General features: G+C 33.0%; 1 protein-coding gene across 3 annotated transcripts in view; it reads right to left on the bottom strand.

The window, feature by feature from the left end:
* LOC149089864 (uncharacterized) overlaps positions 1–9,140 on the bottom strand; it is a 41,933-nt gene extending 32,793 nt beyond the window's left edge. Inside the window, exons 1-2 of one of the 3 annotated variants that reach the window (XM_089253038.1) lie at positions 8,816–9,140; positions 118–221 (exon numbers count right to left, since the gene is read on the bottom strand). The gene's annotated coding sequence lies outside the window, so the exon portion shown is untranslated. Of the gene's footprint in view, positions 1–117; positions 222–8,507; positions 8,757–8,815 lie in introns of those variants that run through there. The other 2 variants (XM_089253054.1, XM_089253062.1) reach the window with 2 other exon arrangements.
* Positions 9,141–11,316: the final 2,176 nt, after the last annotated feature.

Here is an 11,316-nt window from a genome sequence, read left to right as displayed (position 1 = left end):
AGAGCCGAGAGCAACTGCTGCAATTCCTGTAATATTAAAAGGTTACCAGCTCCATGTTTATCCTTTTGTAATGTATGTGAATGTTGTAATGCTAAAAAGTCACGTCTTCCCACTTACAATCATTTCTTTTCTTCTTGCTGGCCTTACTGTAATGATGCACGCTGTTGTTGAACGATCTCGTCCCCAAAGTCAGCATTGGTTAAACAAGGTTGTTCTGCATCCTAAAAGATAATGAAATCTAAATTTTAAAATTGAACATAACATACAAAAGAAATTTCATACAACTTACAAATGTTATAGAATTGTACTAGGCTAAAAGCAAAATAATTTTATTTAATACCAAAAATATTGAAACTATTGAAAAGACTTGTTTACAGAAAAGTTTTACACAAGATTAATTAATTACATAGTTGCCATCTTTGAAGAAACAGAATTAGGGAGATTTTGATGCGAATTCAAATTCTATATTAAAACAAATATGAAAGGGGGATTTTTTTAAATGAAAATAAAATTGTAAAGAATTTCTTTTTGGAGAAACAAGATTGTTTGAGCCAGAGTTTGGGCTTTCGACATGACAAGCATAAAAAACTGGTTTAAACTATAAAAACCTAAATGAATGCTTTTGGATACTATTTTGAACACAATAGGTATATAAAATGATGAAAAATTTATTTTTTTCATATTACCATGTTTTATTTTCAAACATTAATTCATTATAATAATTAAAACAAAACCCATTATAATAATTAAAACAAAACCAATTATAATTAGCAATTTTAAATTTTTTGATATACAAAGAGTCTAGAACAGATAATATATAATTTTATCTGAAAATAAGTAAAATTTGTATTATATTTACTAAGCGAAAAAGAGGTTTATTCAAAATATGTGTGATAGGACAGAGATAGTAAAGTTTTTGACCTCCAAAACTCAGTACTAAAACAGTCAATGTTGTCAAATTTTGTTTTTTTAACCTATATGTTAAATAACAAAAGAAACTTATGCAGATAGAAGCATTTTACATTTTGAATTACCATATCTAATTACAGAGTATTATACATGGTAATTACGGATATTTGTATTTAAATATTTTAAATTTTCTGATCTACCCAAAATATTATTCCATATAAAAAATTCCTGTGCAGTATCTGTTAATACACTAACTCATTTATTCTCAACTAGATTTCTTGGCTTCAGTTATATAAATACAACTTTTTAAAAAAGTATTATTGTTACTTATTTCAATTGAAGCAGAGCTGACAAAAGAATTGAATACCCAAAACATTGTTTTGCACATTTTCAACTGGAAAAACATTGTATTATAAATGCTACTAAATACATCATATCGTAGTCAATCTTACTTTTGCACTAAGAATAACATAGCTGCCAACTTTGGGGAGTTAGAATTAATAAGATTTTTGCACGAATCCAAATTCTGTAAAAAAATTAAGGGATTTTTTGAAATAATATAGGGATTTTCTCTTTGTCCAAAAACGTATCATCATGCAACATTGCCCAAGAGCGAGTGTCAAGGCGCCAATCATCACCAACCAGTAGGTAAAATTACCTGTCTTTACTACTTTACTTTCCAATCAAATCACACCAACAAAAAAAAAAAAATTGCCATCGGCTCCAAACAGGACATATGGTAAAAGCAAATGCAAGTAATCTTATCAATTTTTGATATCGGATATCACAAGGCCAAATTTACGCTGGCTGTTTGGCGAATTTTATCTTCCTCCCCTGAAAATGAAATACTTTCTTTGTTATTTGACGCAATGGTGAAAATTTGCATTACACTTGTGACGTCATTTCAGAGGATTAAAAACGAAAGTCTTTCTTCCAAGTAAATTATTTGGGAAAATTTTTTCCCCGAAATTAAGGATTTTTTACTATCACAGCCAAAATTCAGATGTAAAAATTATTCGGGAGACCGGGAGATGTAGAAATCTGGAAGACTTGGCAGCTATGTAATAAGTTAGAAATTTCTTAAGCATCAAACAATCAGCACTAGCAAATTAAAAATACTTTAATCCTATAACTTAATATTTTGATTGCTAGCCATCTTCTAATGTTATGCACAATAAGAGTATTGATTTAAGTATCTGTGATTGTCAAGGTAACTTAACAGAAATCAACATTATGTATGATGTAAAAGAACTTTTTAAGCATCTGTTATGAAAAGAGTATAGCAGATGGTTTATATCAATGCACATATATATATGTATGAAAAAAAAGAAATTTTTGAAGGTCGAGAATCTCATCTTCGGAAATGAAGATGAATTGAAGAATATCAAATAGTTTGTTTTCCTTCAGCTTTTATGTTATGCTCTACTCAAATTATATATTTTACAAGAAAAAATATATACATTTATTGTCCAAAATAATTCTGTAGAGAGCCAAAAATTATTTCACTATCATATATTAAGAGTATTTATTCTTTCTATAACATAGTGACATTAAATATTACATGCAATCAGTATGTGTATTTTCAACAGGAATTTTTATATTACAAAACAATGTTTGAGGTTTTTGGAAGGTTTTTGATGTGCCAGTTTAAACCAGTGTTTTCCAAAGTGGGCGATGGAGAGACCCATGAGGGGGGGGGGGGTAGAAGCTACAGGTATAACATAGAATCCTATGGGTTTTCTTGAGTTGGGGTGATGACAAAAAAATTTCTGAAGGGGGCGATGGGACAAAAAGTTTGGGATACTATGGTTTAAACAGAGAAAAACCTATCAACTCTGGTTTGTCGGAATGCCACTTGTCACCTAACAAAAAGTTAAATTAGCTGCTATTATTACAATAACATCCAATCAAACTGCATAAAAAAAAATAAAAAAAAAATCACCGGGTTCAAAAATGGGATGTTTAGTCATTTCTGATACCAGCCACTTGATTCAAATGTTGAGACCAAACACTGGCTATTTGACTAATTTTTTCTCTATGCCAAAATGATGTATTCCTTTGTGACTTGTAAATTGTCACCACATTGTAAATTGTCATCATCACAATAAATTGTTACATATTGTGTATTCTATTTAATTGCATATATTATTAATTCAATTGTATGTGCACCAATATCACCATTTCGGGAGAGAAAGCAACTTTCAACTTCCTTTTTCAAAATAAATTCAAGAATAATTTTTCCAAAAAAAAATTTTCAGTAATTTACAGACGAAATTCGGCAGATATAATTTCGCGATTCTTAGAGATAAAGTAGAAAATACTTGGGGACTTCTCTGAAAATCCAGAAAATACTTGGTAGCTATATAATACAAACATCTGACCTTATCATATCTACTGCACCTTCCACGTAATAACCATTTGTTTAAATTCTATAAATAAATATCGATTAGAAGGGACTTGTTAAATAAAATGCTCAAAACCAATTCTGAATCGTTTAGATGCAGTTTAAACGGTTCATATTCAATTTCTTGTCAATTATGTTACTCAAAACAAAAATTGATGAATGAATAGACCAAGAAATAAAATCATATTTTAACTGTCATTGTCTCTATAAAAAAGCTTTCCTGGATTAAAGGCTACCGCCAGCATAATCCAAGGATTGACAAATCAAGAAAATTTAGGTGACAGCAAAATTTCATAGGTGTCAAACGTTTTATTCTCCCAACCAAATCATTCCGAAATAACATAATCATAGGCAGAGATAGACTTGGAAGTCTGGGGGCACAATGATGTCAATATATATATACATTAGATCAGTCGACTCCACCTTTGACGCTAAAGAGGCAATGCCCCTTATCTCCACACATGGTATTCGTTGACTTATTTGGGACCCTCTTTCATGCTAGCACAGACACTGACATAATTACTGATAATTTTATGCTGTCTTCAGATTCCAATTTAGTTATACCCAGGGCTTCACAAAAAAATTAAAAATTAGATGCCAGCCAAATTTCTTAGCAACTAAGAGCATGATTTTGTTTTTAAGAAAAAATTTAAACACAATGCTTCAAATCTCTTCACGACTTTGTCCTCTCATGTTGGGAGATACATTGTCATTCAGAGACTTTAATTTCACATGATCTCTCACTTTAATTTCTCATGCAGAACATTTTAGACACAACACTGATTTTCTAGTTTCTATGGCAACCTGGTGCTTGTCAAGCCCTGGTATAAGTTCAACCCTCCAACCCCAAAGTTAGTGGTTAAAGAATTAAGAATGAACTTGCACTGACATCTATTGATGTTACTTAATGAGAAAAGAAATCACCAAAATTTTCATAACTCATACTGCAATTAGTAAAATATCTATTCCACAGACAGCAATTTAATCTACAACAGCAGTTCTTAACCTTTTTTGACTTGCAGAGCCCTTTCTCAAAATTTCTATGGCAAAGCCCTGTTTCACTCGAAGACCTATCATATATATATATAATTTTTTTTTATGGAAAAACCCCATAGGCCTTTTTTATTTATCGATCAAATCTACTGATTTTATTTTCCCTCGAGTCACCACGGAGCCCAAGGGCTCTGCGTGGAGCACCAGTTCAGAACCACTGGTCTACAACATTCAAAATTCATGCATAATACAACAGGCAAAATAATCTGCAAGGTTGCTTGCTTTTAAATTAGGAAGACTGATGGCAGCACTTATTAAAACACATTAAAAACATTCCTCAAAAACAAACCTCGCATCAGGTACACAAAACATTGGCATGCACCAATTGGTTAGAAATTTCAAAAGTTAAAATTGGATATCCAAAATGTTTTAGACCCGCAACTGTTAACATTGAGTTTTATTTAAGAATTTATTCTGGGGGACGCTTGGGCCTGTGTTACAAAATACAACAGATGTTCAAGCTCTGATGCCACTGGTTTGACTGATTCTCAAAACATGCCGACAGAAAATGAAAAACTTTGTGTTGTCCTCAGCATAAAATTTGTAAAATGGAGAGTGTGATTCATGAGATTTTTTCAGTTTTTTTCTTTACAAAAAACAAATGAAATTTAAAATTTAGTTTCATTTTTTCTCTGAAAAGAGTTTTCAGATTCATAATTTTTTCTGTGATGTCGACTGGTCATAGTGACGGACTCGCATTGCGAGGACCCGGGTTCAAGTCCCACAGTGGTGATCTGCTGAAGTTGGCTTTCTGTGATTCCCAACTTTAAGACGCGCATGCAAGCCGATCTCCCCATTAAAGAGTCTCACCACAGAGAGCACAACAGACCTACAACAATACAGTTATTCAATCATTACACTTCACTCATAGTTAGAAAAATTGATGACCGATGGCAGCACACTGCTCACAACAGGAATTACACAGAAACATACTTTACGTTAGGTTCACAGCACAGACATTCCGACACGAACCAATTAGTTAGAAGTTCCACCGAGGAATATGGACAAGGAGCATGTGTAGTTTAGTAATAGTAGATTTATAATTTTGTAAAGGGTCAGCTGAACACAAAAAAATGTGTTTTTCGTCAGAATGTAATCAATATTCCAAAAATATTTTGTATCATTAATCATAATTCTTTGAGAAGTTAAGATTAGTTTTTCTTAGAAATTAGTTGCAATATTTATTTTTCATACTAAGAAATCTCCACTTTTGTGGCAGTCAATTCACGGCTGACAAACAACACATACACAATACAGTCAAGACATAATGCCACATGATGCCACGAATATTGACGGAAAAAACCGAAAGAATATTTCCACAATAATGAAACTACATATCAGTCATGGCATTTACAATTGTGAGTGAAATCACAAGGACGTATGAAAAATTGATAGTTTGATATTTGAATATTTTTGTGAATTGAAGTAAGAAATTGAAAGGACAGAAACAAGTAAGACATGGTCCAAATGGTTTTCATTCATATTGGCATGATTTGAGGTTGCATCGTAACAATTAATGAGCCGTCAAATAGGTGGTGGTTCAAGTAATGGTTTGGGAAGCATTTGCTGCCGAAGGAAAGGCTGATATAGTTTTTCTACCCTCCAAGGATGACCTCAAAAAAGCTATGTAGACCCATTGCATGAGCAACTTGGTATATATAAAGTTCTTTGTGGAAAAGATTACATATTGCAACAAAATAATGCACCAATTCATGTGTAAGTCACACAAAGCAGTGGTTCAAGCACGAAAACATCAATGTTCTTTTATGGCCGGCTTGTTCCTCTGAGCTAGACCCCATGAAAAACTTGTGGGACATTCTTTGCAGATCATATATAGGTATAGGAGTCGTTTCTTCCATCGAGCATCTAAAAAACCACCATATCACAGGCTTGGAAAGATATCTCTTCTGACATTCTCATTGATTTGGTTGAATCCATGCCAAATCACATTTTTGGTGTGATTAGCAGCAAAGGTGGTTGTACAAAACACTTTGATAAATTTATATATAATTTGTTTGAATTTTATTTCACTTTTTCCTCACAAATCAAGTCTTACAATTTTGTCCATACTATATTTTGTACTTTTCCATCAAATAATGTGAAAATATTTTTCAAATTTCTAATATTTGGTATAAAGTTGTTTTGAACGATCATAAAACAACGTGAAATTTTTGACATATTTTACTTCGCCCCTTCTTGTGATTTTATTTAAATTTAAATGTCTTATAATTATGTCTTGCACTGTAAATGCAATTCATAACATGAAATCAATCTAATGTGAAGGAAATTTAAAAAGCTACAATTATATATAAAAAATTCAATATATCACTAATTAATGCTATTGATAAAAAAGGTCGATATTCATAAAATTAACAAATATTAATCTGTTTGTAAGGATGCCAATTTCAGCATGGGAACAAAGTTGTTATCACTGATCACCCTTATGGGAAATTAACCAGCTTCTAGATTGTTTTGTTTTTTTTTTGCTATTGCCAAATGTCTGAAGGTGAAGTCATCATCCCTAGAGGTCGATAGCAATAATAGGCTTTTGTACAGAGGGTACCGTTTGAATCAACTGCATCTGTTTCAATTATTCAATAGCATTTCATAGTTTCTTTCATATAAACAAAAACTATAAAATGATACTGAATAATTGAAACCGACGCAGTTGATTCAAACAGCACCCTCTGTACGATACAAGTCTTTATATATTTATTTATATACCTATGATACAAGATACTTATATATAAATATCTTGTATCATATATACAATTATTCCAAAATGTTATATTATTTTTATTGTTGGGATATCTCATTAGAATTTGCTTTCTCACGTTATACATTCATGTTCCAATTTTCATTTTTTTACATACTAGTGGTTATAATCTTAATCTTGTAATTGTTTTTATTGAACCCAGTTTTTTTTTATGTGCTCTGATCATTACATCATTTAAAAGAGACCATTTTTTATAGTCATTTCTTCATGTTAACAACCATAGTAATAATTCTTTTATGTGTTGCCAATTTTTTTCTTTGGCCAGAAACATGTCAAAAAACACGACTGGTTCACTTTTGATGACTTCTCATGATTTAGGAAATTTTCCTTGCCAAGGAAAAAAAACTAACACACAGCCAAAAAAAAGAATTAGACAATAGCTGTTTCTCAAATTTTTATGTCATGGATGTTTGACAAGTAAAAAAAAAAAATCTGTCACGAAGGGGCAGAAACCTTGGCGGAATTGAAATTAATTTGACAACATTGCTTACAGAATATTACCCGAGTAAACTAACGAAGTGATAATGAGTGGATATTGATGTTTTTATTTTGTTCGTGAATACATAGAGATAAGAGGTAAAAAAAAAACTCAACAACTTTGACAAAATATTTTCTAATCTTAATGTTAAATGACTGCATCAATCCATAAAGATTTAATACAATTGAATAAAACTAAACTCACTTAAATTAACTAATCCAACCAATTTAAATGTTATATCAATTCATAATTTTTGAAAACAACAAAGTTTACAAAGTTCTCTGTAAATTGAATAATAAATATTTGAATTATAATGTTGAAATTGTGATTCTAAATTAAATTAAAAATTCAAATTTTTTAATAACTTTACCGAGAGAAACAAATCAAAACTTTCACAGTGCACAAATATGTTTGTTTACATACTAAATGAGGTTTATACAATTTTAAAAAAAAATTTAAATTCACTAAAAAAAAAAAGATCCGGTATGTCAAAAATGGTGCAGTAATTATGCACGGCAAAAAAAAACAAACAAACGAAAGTCCACAAAAAAAAACCCCGACACTAAATGTATTAATCGTTAATACAAGAAAATTAAAACACGAAATAAACTTGTCTCAAGTACGCGATATTGAAGTTTCATTATTGAGTGAGGGGAAAGAAATGACCATTCCTTAAATCAAAAATATTTTTTGCCTACCGTTGCTAAGCCTCGCCGCACCCACCCTGTTCCCGCTACGAAGGGGGAAAATAATTAATAAACATCCCGAACAGTTGGTTTTAAAAAGTAAAGGAGGGGGGGGGAAGCGGCCATTTTTTTTTTTATCTAAACGATTACATCTCAACAACACGAGTTAAATCATATTTACATCAACTCATATTTACTCACATACGGGTAGCGACAATGCGAAAAACTCCCAAGCCCCCTTTCCGACAAGGGGGGGAAAAAACGGAAAAAATTTCCCCTCATCATCTTCTGAATCCATGATCGCATGCGAAAAAAGAGGGGCCGTCCATAGCCTTATGACATAATGCAAACATCAAGTTAAAAATAAAAACATTGTTAGAAATGCTCCAGAGAAAACGAGTCAAACAAAGGAAAAAGTCACAAAAATGCATAGAACACAAAGGCCATTACAAGCGGGAGAGAGAGAGAGAAAGCGAGAGGGAGGAAGGGAGAGAACAATCGTCACCTACCTAATAGTTAAAACGGTAATAAGCGAGATCGATAAAAGCAGGCTGCTTGTAAATTGATTTGCTAAGTTTTGACGCAGACGAGATCTTTTAACGGAGTATTTCAAAAGGATATTCGAAGAAAATCACGGCGAAATAACGTCGTCGATGCTTCCAGAACATCTAAATTTCGTTTCAAAAATCAATCGAAGCATAATGCGGTAACCATTTTGCCGTTTTTTTTTTCTCGCTCAGCCTTTCTATATATTTTTGTTAGCAATTACGAAGACTGGGCTTCACCTCTCTCTTCTCCTCGTCCTTCTCACAATGCTGCTGCTAGCACAGCGACAGATAGACGCTTGCAAGACCGGAATGAACCATCCGCTATAGAGGGTGAGGGTAGTAGCAGGGGTTGCGGGAGGGGATAAAATAAGAAATTCCCCGCAGCAAAAAGCAAAGAATCATAAGCTTCGGTCGTATCGTCGCTTGTGGGCGGTAAGAGCACGCGCTGTCCAATGAGGTGCGATCTTACATTTTCAATGGACATTTTTAAAAATCTAAAAATCCGCAGAGATTCGCTATTCACTTTAATCTTCGCTATGCGGCACAGCGACTGAATACATCGTATATTTACGATGAGTTTCCGAAAATTCTCCTAGGGATACGATTTTAGTTGATAATCAAATCAGAAAATATCCTTGACATTCACGTTTTTTTCTTTGTTTGCTTTGAAATGTATTACAAAGAGAAAAAAAAAAACTGAGGATTCTGTTATTGATTTTTTTAATCAAAAGAAGCTTGGGGTAAAATGTTAGCAGCTTCGGATCTTTCCAATGAACCTTTTCATTTCAATGCATAAGAAGATACCTTTTAATTTAAATCCTTCCAAAAAATATCATGAAAAATGAGAAAATTACCTAATAGAAAATGACGCGGAATTACTGTTACAATTTGATTTTAAAAAAAATCGAAGATCGCCAAATACGTAATTATAATTATCGACGTAATTCAATTTTTAAACTTCGGTTCCTTTCTCGATAAAAACAAGAATATGCTGTGAAATTCGAAGTGGAGCACCCGTAGGAATATTGCTCGATAGAAGACAATGACGATCCATTTGTCATGTTACAAATAATTTTATAGCTACATGGCTTTCAAGGCAAGAAACCTTGCCCGTCCTTAGAAATTTATAATCATTTTTCTACTCCCGAAACTAACACAAATACAGAAAGTTGTTGGATATTCAGTAGATGAGAGTAACATAGATGCGAACAAATTATGAAAAGTGACTTTATTGATTGGACTTCAGCTGATTTACCAGCAACGTTTCGAACAATTTAGCAAGTCGAAGCGCCGGACACGCGTGTAACAGTAAAACTCCGTTTTGTACGCAATGTGATGGATAATTGAGGGCCCGTATGACAGATCCGATATGATTTATAGTGGCCTGTGAACCAGCATTAAAGATTAAATGTACGGCTTATTATTGAAACCTACTTAATTGAGAATAGCAAAACAGAAATATACAAAGGAATGCCAAAGTTTTAAAATTAACGTTGAAGCTGCATCTAAATAGATGCAATATAACAGACACACAACTGGGACGGCAATTTCACTCTTTAACCTCCCCTTCAACATTGCAGATGGGAGTTAATATGCGTGCTTGCCCGGCTGACCAAGCATTTAGTTGCGGCCCTGCCATATAAATGCCATGACCTTAGGCAAGGCCCGTTTCTCACATGGGCAAACGAGGCAAGTGCCCAGGACCCCGAAATCGGCTGCTTTCTGTATTATAGGCACGGACCTCTTCTCGCCTCTGCCTTAACGAACACGTAAGGTTCCCCGAAAATTCGTATTTGCCCAAGGCCGAACTAAAGAGAAGCCAGCCCTAACCTTAGACCCTAATAACAGAGGGTTGGGGGTTTTTAATTTAATTTTTGAGCCATAAGACGCGCTAAATCTTCTATCGTCAATTGCTCTAAAGGTATTTATGTATAAATACCATGGGCTTTGAAATAGTGAGCGGGGTGCAGACAGGGCGCCCACATAATGGAGCTGGGCCCATAGGCTGAGATCTTAAGTGAGTGCCCCCTTTCCATTAGACCAGGCCTTTTCACTGGTAAATTCAATTAATTTTTAATTTTAATTTTTCAATGTTTAATTCGCAAAGGAAAAGAAAACAAAAATAATGATTCTTCATCCTAAAGCTGGTAGCATTGTCAGCCTCCTCCATACTGATATGGAAATATTTTTTTACACTTTGAATTTGTAAAAAAAATCAATATAAGGGGAAACACTTGGAGACCCATGATTAATATATTGCTTTAGTTTTTGCATATTTCAGAAACTGTTTACATAGTGATTTTTCATATGTGGCAATCAGATTTACATCTTTAACACCACCACTAACCCCACAATCTTTTATTTGTTTATTATACAGTACTTGGGAATTCTCCCATAATACTGTGGTAATTAACATGAATTTATTATTTCAGAGTTTAGTGTGCTTCATAAATGAAGAAATA

This window comes from Pholcus phalangioides, unplaced genomic scaffold (genome assembly GCF_987345545.1).
Source record: "Pholcus phalangioides strain wild (caught in Gottingen) unplaced genomic scaffold, Ppha-v1.0 ptg000001l_1, whole genome shotgun sequence".
Taxonomy (NCBI): Eukaryota; Metazoa; Arthropoda; class Arachnida; order Araneae; family Pholcidae; genus Pholcus; species Pholcus phalangioides.
Note: the sequence above shows the minus strand (reverse complement) of the source record. Positions and strands in the feature narration are given on the sequence as shown.